A 13215-nucleotide genomic window follows, 5' to 3' on the forward strand; every position below is an offset into this window, starting at 1 on the left:
GACTTAAATCCACCCACCCACCCAGATATAAACGATCTTTCCCACATTAGGCAAGAGCCCCAGGAGACAGTACATCACTATTGGGCCAGATTCCTCCTTGTAATGAACAAGGTCAAGGACTATCGCGAGGAAGACGCAATTTCATTCTTTTGCAATAATTGCACGGACAAGGGAATCCTCAACGCCATAAGTCGCCGTGACATAGCACACTTCGCTGACTTGGCGGCCATAGTACGGAAGTACTGTGCGATGGAAAGCGCCTGGAAAACCCAAACAAAATTTTGGGATAATCCGGCTCTGACAAAACCCCCAGTCCGAACTAAAAGGGTGCACTCTCATAAGTCGCCCGATTCAATTTCAAAGAAGCAAAATCCCACTACAGGGCATGGAACCGTATTGTAGGGATGGCTTAACGGGCCATGCAAAATTCACAGTACAACGGATACCATACCAACACACAGCCTTAGAGCATGTTGGGTACTCCGGCAGGTGGCCAAGAGCGGTGAGGATCTCCTCATTAAAAATACTGCAGAGCACCACCCCGTGGATAACAATACAATATTGACAGTCTTCGAGACCTTCGCCTCAAATAATAGGCGTAAGCAAGCACTCCGCAGCCTTGCCGAAGTCTGCCAACTGGCAGCAATAAATCCATGGAGCGACACGGGTATCACCTTCAATACTAGTGACGAACCTAAATTCCGAACAGCCCGAGCACCAGCCGCCTTGGTCCTTAGTCCAATTGTGGACGGCTTTCGGCTTACTAAAGTGCTCATGGACGGCGGCAGCGGATTAAACCTCATTTATGAGGGGACTCTTCAAAAAATGGAAACAGACAGAAACCGCATTGAGCAAAGCAGCACGACCTTCAGAGGAATCATCCCTAGTCGGGAGGCACGATGCGCCGGGAAAATCACACTAGATGTGGTATTCGGCACGCCGGAGAATTATAGGTCCAAAGAAATTACATTCCAAGTGGCCCCGTTCAGTAGCGGATACCACGCCCTTCTAGGGCGGGAGGCGTTCACGATCTTCCAAGCCATACCCCATTACGGGTACATGAAGCTCAAAATGCCCGGGCCCAATGGAATCATCACTCTAGCTAGTGATCCGGACATAGCACTCCGCGCTGGAAACAAAACAGCCACACTGGCCCTCGAGGCATTATCCGAAGCCCTCGCGGTCGAGGAATTAACTACGCTGCGCTCCACAGTGGACAGGGATGACGTGATACTCGACAAAAGATCCAAGTCCACCTCTTTTAAACCAGCGGATGAAATAGTGAAATTCCAAGTCCACCCAACGGACCCTACAAAAACAGCATCCATCAGGGAACAGTCAAACCCCGCTGTAGACGCCGCACTACGGGAGTTCCTGCGCGAAAATTGGGACATATTCGCCTGGCATCCTTCAGACATGCCAGGAATCCCACGCAGGCTGGCCGAGCATAGCCTTAACATCCTAAAGGGATTCAAGCCGGAAGCAGACTCTTCGGCGTTTCTCTGAACCTAAGCGACAAGCCATGGGAGAGGAGCTAGCCAAATTACTGGAGGCCGGATTCATTAGAGAAATAAAACATCCGCACTGGCTAGCAAACCTGGTGATGGTACCAAAGAAGGATAAATCCTGTCGCCTATGTGTCGATTTCAAGGACCTTAACAAGGCTTGCCCCAAGGATCCCTTCCCCCTCCCCCGCATCGATCAAATTATCGACGCTAGTGCAGGACACAACTCATTGTGTTTCCTCGACGCATACTCCGGATACCATCAAATTAAGATGGTGGAGTCGGACCAAGCCGCAACGGCATTTATCACTCCATACGGCCCCTTCTGTTTTAACACAATGCCCTTCGGGCTCAAAAACGCCGGTGCAACCTATCAACGCATGATTCAGACATGTCTGGAAAAACAGATCGGCAAAACAGTGGAGGCATACGTAGACGATGTGGTCATTAAAACCAAACACGTCGAATCCTTAATAGACGACTTGAGGCTCATGTTCGACAATCTCCGAACATACGACATTAAGCTCAATCCGGAAAAATGCGTTTTCGGCGTGCCCGCCGGAAAGCTCCTGGGCTTCATCGTCTCCAGTAGAGGAATTGAAGCAAATCCGGCTAAAATCCAAGCTCTGTCACAGTTGGCTATCCCAACTGACCTCAAGCAAATCCAGAAGTTAACTGGATGCGTGGCGGCCTTAAGCCGCTTTATCTCCCGATTAGGAGAAAAGGCACTACCCCTTTATCGCCTCCTTCGGCGCATCGAACACTTCGAGTGGACGGACGTGGCCACGGCCGGATTGGAAGAAATAAAAGCCATCCTGGCCACCAACCCAATCTTGGCCGCGCCAAATGTCGGCGAACCAATGCTGTTATATATAGCGGCAACTCACCAATTTGTGAGCGCAGTGCTCGTCGTCGAACGAGAGACAGACAGACATAAATTCCCACTTCAAAAGCCGGTATATTATGTATCCACTGTCATCACTCCATGCAAATCCCGGTACCCACATTATCAAAAGATAGCATACGCGGTATTTATGGCATCCCGGAAATTACGACACTACTTTCAAGAGTGTTCAATTACGGTGGCCTCGAAAGTACCACTCAACGACATAATAAACAACCGCGATGCCACGGGCCGGATTGCCAAATGGGCTATCGAGCTCCTCCCGTTCGACATAACATATAGACCTCGGCGAGCCATTAAGTCGCAAGTACTCGCCGATTTTGTCGCCGAGTGGACAGAAGCCGAACTCCCTAGAGAATACGGCGCGTACTCCAATTGGATCATGCACTTCGACGGCTCTAAAATGCTGGCTGGTCTAGGGGCTGGCGTTGTCCTGACGTCCCCCACCGGAGATACAATCCAATACGTACTCCAAATACTATACATAGACTCCAACAACGCAGCCGAATACGAGGCCCTGTTACATGGTTTCCGGATGGCAGTTTCCATGGGCATTCAATGCCCGGAGGTGCGTGCGGACTCGAACCTCGCAATATATCAAATAAATGGAGACTTTGACGCCAAGGATCCAAAAATGGCGGCTTATCGCAACGCCGTCCTCAAAATGTCAGCTCGGTTCGAGGGGCTTGAATTCCACCATGTGGCTTGGGAAAACAATCAAGCGGCAGATATCCTCGCCCGTATCAGCGCTAAGCGCGACCCTGTCCCACCTAACATCTTCTTGGAAAAGCTGTTTAAGCCATCCGTGGTATGGGAAGGGGACACCAGTAACAATAGTCCGGACCCGGCCACAACACCAGATACCGAACACTCTGACACAATAGGAGGCTCTGCCACCAAAATAACACCTCCAGCTCACGTGATAATGGTCGTCATCGCCCCGAGGACAGAACCATTCCTGGCCTACCTAACCAGGCAGGAACTACCCGAGGACCAAAGTGAGGCACGCTGCATAGTGCGGCGGTCTAAAGCCTACAAGGTCCACGAGGGAGAGCTTTATAAGAAAAGCACTACCGGAGTCCTTCAAAGGTGCATCTCCGAAGAGGAAGGGCGGAAGCTTTTGGCAGAAATCCATGCTGGACTCGGCGACCACCACGCCGCAGCTCGGGCCCTTGTAAGCAAGGCCTTCCGTACAGGTTTCTATTGGCCGACGGCCCGAGCAGACACACAGGACCTTGTTCAACGTTGCGTTGGTTGCCAGCTTTTTGCAAACCAAAGCCATATGCTGCCTACCGCTCTCCAAACAATCCCCATTACTTGGCCTTTTGCGGTTTGGGGGCTTGATATGGTCGGACCCCTCAAAGGGGGAACCCATAAGAAAAAATACCTATTGGTCATGGTGGACAAATTCACCAAATGGATAGAAGCCAAACCTGTTAAAACGGCTGAATCCAGACCGGTGATAGACTTCATATCTGGGGTTGTACACCGTTATGGCATCCTCCACAGCATCATCACCGACAACGGCTCGAACTTTACAACCGACGAGGTAAAACTTTGGTGCAGCAACATGGGCATCAAGCTCGATTATGCTTCTGTCTATCACCCGCAAACTAACGGTCAAGTCGAGCGAGCAAATGGTCTTATCATGAGCGGCATTAAACCCATATTAGTGCGGTCCTTAAAGGAATCAAACACGCACTAGGTAGAGGAGCTCGACTCCGTACTATGGGGGCTGCGGACCACGCCGAATCGCACTACCGGATACACACCATTTTTATGGTGTACGGCGCAGAGGTGGTACTGCCCTGCGACATAATTCATGACTCACCTCGAGTGCGCATGTATGAAGAAAAAGAGGCCGAGCTCGATCGGCAGGACAGTTTGGACACCCTGGAGGAGGAAAGTGACGTGGCAAAAGCCCGTTCCGCATTCTATCAGCAACAGGCTCGAAGGTATCAAAGCAGAGAAGTACGGGCCAAAGCTTATAACGTTGGCGAACTCGTTCTACGCCTACCGGAGAAGAAAAAGAACAAGCTAAAGCCCAAATGGGAAGGTCACTTCATTATTGACCAGGTTCTGACCGGTGGAGCGTACCGTCTGCGGGATGCATCGGATAATCGACTCGAGCCAAACCCATGGAATGCAGCCAGACTACGAAGGTTCTACGCCTAGTGCTGGACTCTATGTTCGTCTCCTTACCTCCGTCAATTTTTTACATATCCGTTATCTGTCTTTTCTCTCTTTCTCTCTTTTTTCCTTTTCTTCAAGGCCTTAAAAGGCTAATTTGTGTCTTGGCTACACAATCTTGACGCGCTAACCGCGCTCATTATACCTGGGGGCTTCTTATACAGAAGGTTAATATAACTATTTTCCGGGCTTTATGCCCCACACATGTGTTATTCTTCCACATGTACCTTTTTTCGCCACTATATGCATCGATATGACTTAAGTTTTGGCCAAGCTGGGTTGCCTGGCTCTTGTGTTTATGCCCTACGTTCCCGTTAATTCGGCTAGGGCATAAGGGGAGCACCTCTCGATTGTTACTGCCGGGTCAGCCGGATGTGTACCTCAGACTGGGTGAAGCCGAAAGCTAGCGTTCTTAAGGGAATACTCGGTCGGTGAACAAAAGATGACTTTTATTTATTACATGCCCCCAGATGTTTATAGCCTGCGTCTCTTTTCGCAGTTCGGACATGCACATTAGGGCATGCGTACCCAGGGAAAGGAACCCTTAACGGAACTATTCTCCCTGGGAGATGTTTCTTACTATTCATGTAATATAACATAGCTAGTTGGGTACTTGTCTGTTCAAGCACTTATGACCCCTACGCCTAGTTTCCACGCGTACCCCGGTTTTTACATAACTGAGCGGGTATTCGGATACACTCCGGACTATCGGGTCCAGAGGTCGAAGCGAAAAGGTCCGCCATGACAAATGATTTACAATCCGGCTAGGGACAATATATGTCAATTGAAGTACACAGTCACTTAGACTGACTAAATTCTTCTTCTATACCATCCAACAGGGTGTCTAGCCTACAATCCTGTTAGGAATACTTTGCGGCTAATTCTACTTGGTCATACACCAAACTGACGGGGATCTCTTTCCCATCAGGCCCCACAGGTCCGACCTCGGCCATGTGGTTTGGGTCAGCTTTGGTATACCACGTCTTCACCATGGCCCAGGCTTCCCTTGCACCTTGTCGGCAAGCTGATATCTTCCATAATCGGAAGCGCCGCCGTGCTCCCTTGAGCTTCTCTATAAGCTCCCCCATGCCTCCTGGCACGGAGGCGGATGGCCACAAGGCTTGGGCAATACCCTGCATCACCTGCCGAACTTGTTCGTGCAGTTGTGAGAGCTCTGGTAGAAGATCACCCGCAGACCCGGGCATCTCCTCCGTGGGACGACCCGTCAGCATACCTGCAGACATAACTCTGTTAGCCGGCTTCTTCGCCGAACTCTTTCAAAAGTTCGTTCAAGCACTTACTAAAAATGTCGCGTCGAAGCCGCTTATTCTCCTTCACGGAGTCCGCAAGCTAGGCTCGAACATCTTTCAGTTCCACGCCCAGCTGGATATTGGCGTCTTGGAGATCATTTTTCTCCCGCCTAACCCGCGTAAGCACGCACTCGCCAGCATTTAGCTGTCGATTAGCACGTTGCGCATCCCCTGGCACGGCCTCCGGATTCACTCCAGAGTCATCTGCAACATCTATTGTTAGATTTGCATGCATGCCGCATACTACCTGGTACCTATCATTATTTGCAATGGAAACAAGTGTTACCAGAGGGGGCCTTCTCGGACTCCTTCAACGCGGCAACTGCGGCCCGTACCTGGGCTTTACACTCTTCCAGCTCTTGAGACAATTGGGTATTCTTCTCTGTAAGAACTTGCACAAATAATGATCCTTAAATCTGTTGGGGAACGTAGTAATTTCAAAAAAATTCTACGCACACGCAAGATCATGGTGATGCATAGCAACGAGAGGGGAGAGTGTTGTCCACGTACCCTCGTAGACCGATAGCGGAAGCATTTAACACAACGCGGTTGATGTAGTCGTACGTCTTCACGATCCGACCGATCAAGTACCGAACGCACGGCACCTCCGAGTTCAGCACACGTTCAGCTCGATGACGTCCCTCGAACTCCGATCCAGCCGAGTGTTGAGGGAGAGTTTCGTCAGCACGACGGCGTGGTGACGATGATGATGTTCTACCGACGCAGGGCTTCGCCTAAGCACCGCTACGATATTATCGAGGTGTAATATGGTGGAGGGGGCACCGCGCACGGCTAAAAGATCGTTGATCAATTGTGTGTAGAGAGGTGCCCCCTGCCCCCGTATATAAAGGAGCAAGGGGGAGGCCGCCGGCCAAGGGAGGAGAGGCGCGCCAGGCGGAGTCCTACTCCTACCGGGAGTAGGACTCCCCCCTTTCCATGTTGGACTAGGAGAGGAAGGGGGAAAAGGTGGAGGGGAGGAAGGAAGGGGGGCGCCGCCCCCCTCTCCTTGTCCTATTCGGACTGGGGGGGAGGGGCGCGCGGCCCTGCCCTGGCCTCCTCTCCTCTCTTCCACCTAGGCCCACTAAGGCCCATTAAGTTACCGGGGGTTTCCGGTAACCTCCCGGTACTCCGGAAAAATCCCGATTTCACCCGGAACACTTCCGATGTCCAAACATAGGCTTCCAATATATCAATCTTTATGTCTCGACCATTTCGGGACTCCTCGTCATGTCCGTGATCACATCCGGGACTCCGAACAACCTTCGGTACATCAAAACATATAAACTCATAATATAACTGTCATCGTAACGTTAAGCGTGCGGACCCTACGGGTTCGAGAACTATGTAGACATGACCGAGACACCTCTCCGGTCAATAACCAATAGTGGAACCTGGATGCTCATATTGGTTCCCACATATTCTACGAAGATCTTTATTGGTCAGACCGCATAACAACATACGTTGTTCCCTTTGTCATCGGTATGTTACTTGCCCGAGATTCGATCGTCGGTATCTTAATACCTAGTTCAATCTCGTTACCGGCAAGTCTCTTTACTTGTTCCGTAATACATCATCCCGCAACTAACTCGTTAGTTACAATGCTTGCAAGGCTTATAGTGATGTGCATTACTGAGTGGGCCCAGAGATACCTCTCCGACAATCGGAGTGACAAATCCTAATCTCAAAATACGCCAACCCAACAAGTACCTTTGGAAGCACCTGTAGAGCACCTTTATAATCACCCAGTTACGTTGTGACATTTGGTAGCACACAAAGTGTTCCTCCGGTAAACGGGAGTTGCATAATCTCATAGTCATAGGAACATGTATAAGTCATGAAGAAAGCAATAGCAACATACTAAATGATCGAGTGCTAAGCTAACGGAATGGGTCAAGTCAATCACATCATTCTCCTAATGATGTGATCCCGTTAATCAAATGACAACTCATGTCTATGGCTAGGAAACATAACCATCTTTGATCAACGAGCTAGTCAAGGAGAGGCATACTAGTGACACTCTGTTTGTCTATGTATTCACACATGTATTATGTTTCCGGTTAATACAATTCTAGCATGAATAATAAACTTTTATCATGATATAAGGAAATAAATAATAACTTTATTATTGCCTCTAGGGCATATTTCCTTCAAAATCAGTTGTGTCAACTGTTTCAAGTCTCAGGGGCTACTGATATATATATAATCATCAGATTTTCTTACCCGTATATCCTTTACATACTGGTCCGTGGCTCTGGCAAGACCATTTTGAGTGGCACGGATGTACGCGTCTCCTGAGTTGAAGGCATAAAACGCCTCTTGGGAGAAACAAGCGTCACGGAGTATGGCTCGGCGGCGCCTGTGATTCATGGTTCTCTCCACTTCGGAATTTGTAGCGGATAATCTATCCGCATCCTCTGTAGGAGGAGCATCCGGCGTTCGCCCCGTGTTAGCTTCCACCTCTATGTCCAGCCCTGGAGCCCGACTGGTGGAGGCGTGATCGGCAACCTCTTCGGACATAGTCCAGCGAGCGTTTTTCCTACTAGGAAACGTGGACGTTATTATATTTTAAAAGACGACAACCACGGAGCGAGGTTCTGTATCATACCTCTGCGACGGCGTCTCAGTCCTGACCGCCTTCCTTTTTAGCCTACCCGGCTTCGGTGCCCCTTGTTGGTGAGTCACTGCGGGTTCGGCATGGCGCCCCGAGGGCCTTCCCTGTAAGACACCATATGTGTACGGTAGGTGAAGTGTAAAAAAGGGGATCCTTCTCGGAAGTTGGGACTCCGGTTTTACTTACATGCGATGCAGGGAGTAGCCCAGGATAGTCGGCTATGATGGCCACCATGGCATCATCGCAGCTCAATTGATAGAATGTCCTGTCGATCAGCTCCACAAATATGTCCGGATCCTCTTCGAGTCCGGGATCGAGGGCCCGATCAGGGTCCTCCTGTTGTGGAGGCGGGCTGTTGACCTCCCTTACAGCTTTTAGCAGTTCTTGCCATGAAACGGCAAGGTAAGTATGTATGACAAAGAATGCGGGAAGGCTGGGAGTAAAAAGTGACAGCTCACCCAGCTTGGAGGGTTGTACATGGAGAATCCATCCCGTGGCTTAATGCGGATAAACTCCTCTTCCTCTCCCTTGTACAAATCGGACAGAATTTTTGCTAGAGCAGCAACTGAGTCCGGTCCCTTACGCCCGCAGCGGGTGGCCTCATCTTCCCCGTTAAAGTGCCACATGGGGTGCCCTCGATATTGAAGTGGCTATACCCCCCGCATTATACATATTGACATAACCACGATTATTGTCAGACCTGATTGAGCCAACATTTTTATCCGGCCCATCAGGTAAAGGACTTCTTTGTTATCTTCCTCCTGAGGGCTCCGAGGGCGCCAGCTGTGGCGTTTCTTCCCGGGAGCGTTGTCGAACTCAGGGAGGCCCATCTGAATAGGGTCCGAAAGGGGGACGTCCTCCATATAAAACCACTCCGAAGGCCTGTCCTCGGATGTCTTCTTCGGAGTACCAGACAGGTATCCGGTCCCGGCGATGCACCATATTTCGGCTCCGCCCACTTGGTATAGTGACCCCTCCTGTGTACGGGGTACGAGGCAGAATAGCCTCTTCCATAGCTCGAAATGAGCTTCGCAGCCCAGAAACAGCTCGCAAAGGGCGACATAGCCAGCAATGCGTAATATGGAGGCGGGAGTGAAATTATGCAGCTGGAGGCCATAGAACTCCAGGAGCCCGCGGAGGAACGGATGAATTGGAAATCCAAGCCCTCTTAATAAGTAAGGGACGAGGCATACCCGCTCCCCCATGGAGGGGCTGGGAAAGATCTCCGCTTGCTCCCCGCTGTTATAGGTGGCGAGCCCGGTTCGAACGGGGACCATATACGCTGGAGGGAGAAATCCCTGGGTCTGCAACTCTACTAATTGGCTGTGGGGGACGGAACACTTCTTCCAATTGCCAGGCTTAAGGCTACGGGAGCGAGAGGAGGAGCTGCGACGACTGGCCATGTTGGAATGGGTTTTTTCTGGGCACGCTCCGATGGATGCTCGTTGTGGGAGGATGGTGTGATCTGGATATGAGAATCCCCGTCTCTTTAATAGACGATTTACCCACATGGCTAGGGTGGCAATTGTAAAAATGCCCCAACTTCTCGCATTCGCTCGACGCATGGAGAATATCCATTATTAGGCGCGGAAGCCAAGGAGTGCAACATTTATGGGAAGCCAGACACTACTCAAACAAGTATTCAGAATTTGGAGAAGAACCCGCCTTGCAATGCCGATGACAATCTGCGCACCGGACTCGTCGCCATTGAAGCCTGGTTCGGGGGCTACTGAGGGAGTCCTGGATTAGGGGGTCCTCGGACAGCCGGACTGTTAGACTATGAAGATACAAGATTGAAGACTTCGTCCCGTGTCCGGATGGGACTCTCCTTGGCGTGGAAGGCAAGCTTGGCAATACGGATATGTAGATCTCCTCCCTTGTAACCGACTTGTGTAACCCTAGCCCCCTCTGGTGTCTATATAAACCGGATGGTTTAGTCCATAGGACAACAACAATCATACCATAGGCTAGCTTCCAGGGTTTAGCCTCTACAATCTCGTGGTAGATGAACTCTTGTAATACTCATATCATCAAGATCAATCAAGCAGGAAGTAGGGTATTACCTCCATCGAGAGGGCCCGAACCTGGGTAAACATCGTGTCCCCCGCCTCCTGTTACCATCCGCCTTAGACGCACAATTCGGGACCCCCTACCCGAGATCCGCCGGTTTTGACACCGACATATGGTATGATTGTTGTTGTCCTACGGACTAAACCCTCCGGTTTATATAGACACCGGAGGGGACTAGGGTTACATAGAGTCGGTTACAAGGGAGGAGATCTACATATCCGTATTGCCAAGCTTGCCTTCCATGCCAAGGAGAGTCCCATCCGGACACGGGACGAAGTCTTCAATCTTGTATCTTCATAGCCCAACAGTCCGGCCAAAGGATATAGTCCGGCTGTCCGAGGATCCCCTAATCCAGGACTCCCTCAGTAGCCCCTGAACCAGGCTTCAATGACGATGAGTCCGGCGCGCGGGTTGTCTTCGGCATTGCAAGGCGGCTTCCTCCTCCGAATATTCCATAGAAGATTTTGAACACAAGGATAGTGTCCGGATCTGCAAAACAAATTCCACATACCACCGTAGAGAGAATAATATTTCCACAAATCTAATCTGCTGACAGCTTTTCATAACGTGACATCCCACCACGGCCTGGTCATTATTTGAACCGTTTCTCCCAGCCTGCCACTGCACGTTTCGCGAGGCGGTTTTATTGGCACGTCTTGCCGAAACAAAGATCATGTTCCCCTTATCACGGGATTCTCATCAATACGGGTATGGGTAACCCAATTGTGCCTGTTGGTATGACTCCTCGATTTTAGGCAAGTTCCAAATGGCAAAGCGGAGGATGCTTGATATTCATCCTCTTTATAAAGGGGCCAAGGCATGTCCTTTTCTTCTCGCGCTCAATTGAATCCTTCCCCCACCTCGAGTTCCAACACCCAAGGCTCATGCTAGGCGCTTCGGACCTTCAATCATGTCCGGATCGAACCTTCAAGGTCGGTGGATGCCCTCCTCCGTCACAAAGGAGGACATCAAGAAGCTAAGAGAAGCCAGGTATCTGACCGCCGAAATCTCGCACAGGCTGCCTGCTCGAGGGCAGGTCATCCCCACTCCCGAGCCCAACGAGAGTGTCGTATTCGTCTCCCACTTCTTCCGAGGGCTAGGCTTTAGTCTAGATCCCTTTGTCAGAGGGCTCATGTTCTATTACGGGCTCGATTTCCATGATCTGGCCCCGGATTCCATCCTTCATATCTCGTCGTTCATCGTCGTGTGTGAGGCCTTCCTCCACGTCACCCCACACTTCGGCTTATGGCTCAAGACCTTTAATGTGAAGCCGAAGATGATTAATGGGCGGCACGCATAATGCGGAGGTGCCATAATAAGCAAAGGCGCCGATGCTCCATGGCCAAAGGGTTCCTTCCCGGAGGTGTCCAGCTTATGGCAACGGGAGTGGTTTTACATCACAGCTCCCCGAGGTACTAAGTGGGTAGCCGCCCCTGCCTTTTGCTCGCCCCCCGCCACAACTGGCGTCATGGGTCAACAAGGGGCTGGACTGGGGGCCAGTAAATGATGTGCCGACATTGCAGAGTCGCATCCGAGATCTCCTCGAGGGAGATGTGAGCCTTGTCAAGGTAATGCAAGTCATGCTAGTTCGTCGAGCCCTGCCTTGCAAACGTCGACCTCTCCGTATGTGGGAGTTCAACCCGGAAGGACTGCGAACTATTCAGCACTTCTTCGGCGTGACACTTGAAGAGATGTACAGATTGTTCTTCGGATCACGAATAAAGTGTCTGGACACCATCGAGGATGTGGGTCTAAACTGCAACCGTCCAGACACCCAAGTAAGTAGTTCTTCGGCCGAACATGTTGTCTCTTTATTCATCACAACATCATTCTGAAAAGTCACTCTTTGACCAGGACTGGGTAAAAAAGGCGAAGATGATCAGGTGTTCAGCCCCCCTTCCCGAAGGCTCAACAGACCCAGTACTGGCCAGAATGCCTGAGCTCGCGCCTTATCAAGCGCCATCAGGGGAAGATAAAGGGGGGAATAAAGAAGCCAAAAGTGGGCCACACTCATTATTCATCCAGATCGGGGGAATTAGTGCCTCCGCGAAGGAGGATAACCGGGGAGAAGAATCTAAAATCCCCTCTCCCCAAGGAAGGAAGAGGACCGCCTCTGGAGACTTGGAAACAATGGTTTCCAAACGAGGGAAGGAATCTTCGTCAGGGGGTCCTACCCCGAAGGGTATCCTTATCGCACAGTGCCCGCAAGGGGATCAGCCCCCCACCGAGCTGTAAGTAGACAAAAGTACTTTATAGTAAACATATCTTACTTTATTTCCGAGGACAATAACCGAGACATATGCCCTGTAGTTCGGATCGTAGCCCTTCTCAACAGAGTTCGTCTTCGGGGGATCTTCTTTCGGAGATGATGGAGAGCGAAACACCTCCCCATGCCTCCCCGCCTCACGAGGCGGGCAACCCAGAGGTGTCGTCACAGAGGATTTCTCCTGATCCACCAAGGCCAGAAGGTAATCCTTCAGCCTCCCGAAGTCCGGAGTATGCGGCTCCCGAAGGGAGCAGCAGAAAAAGTCCGGAGCTGTCCGGTGCATGACCGGACGCATTGATGAGTCTTCTGGAGCAAGCGGCTATCTCAGAGGTGCATCGTACGTTAATGGGTACGGTAGT

Source organism: Aegilops tauschii, chromosome 1 (assembly GCF_002575655.3).
Source record: "Aegilops tauschii subsp. strangulata cultivar AL8/78 chromosome 1, Aet v6.0, whole genome shotgun sequence".
NCBI lineage: Eukaryota > Viridiplantae > Streptophyta > Magnoliopsida > Poales > Poaceae > Aegilops > Aegilops tauschii.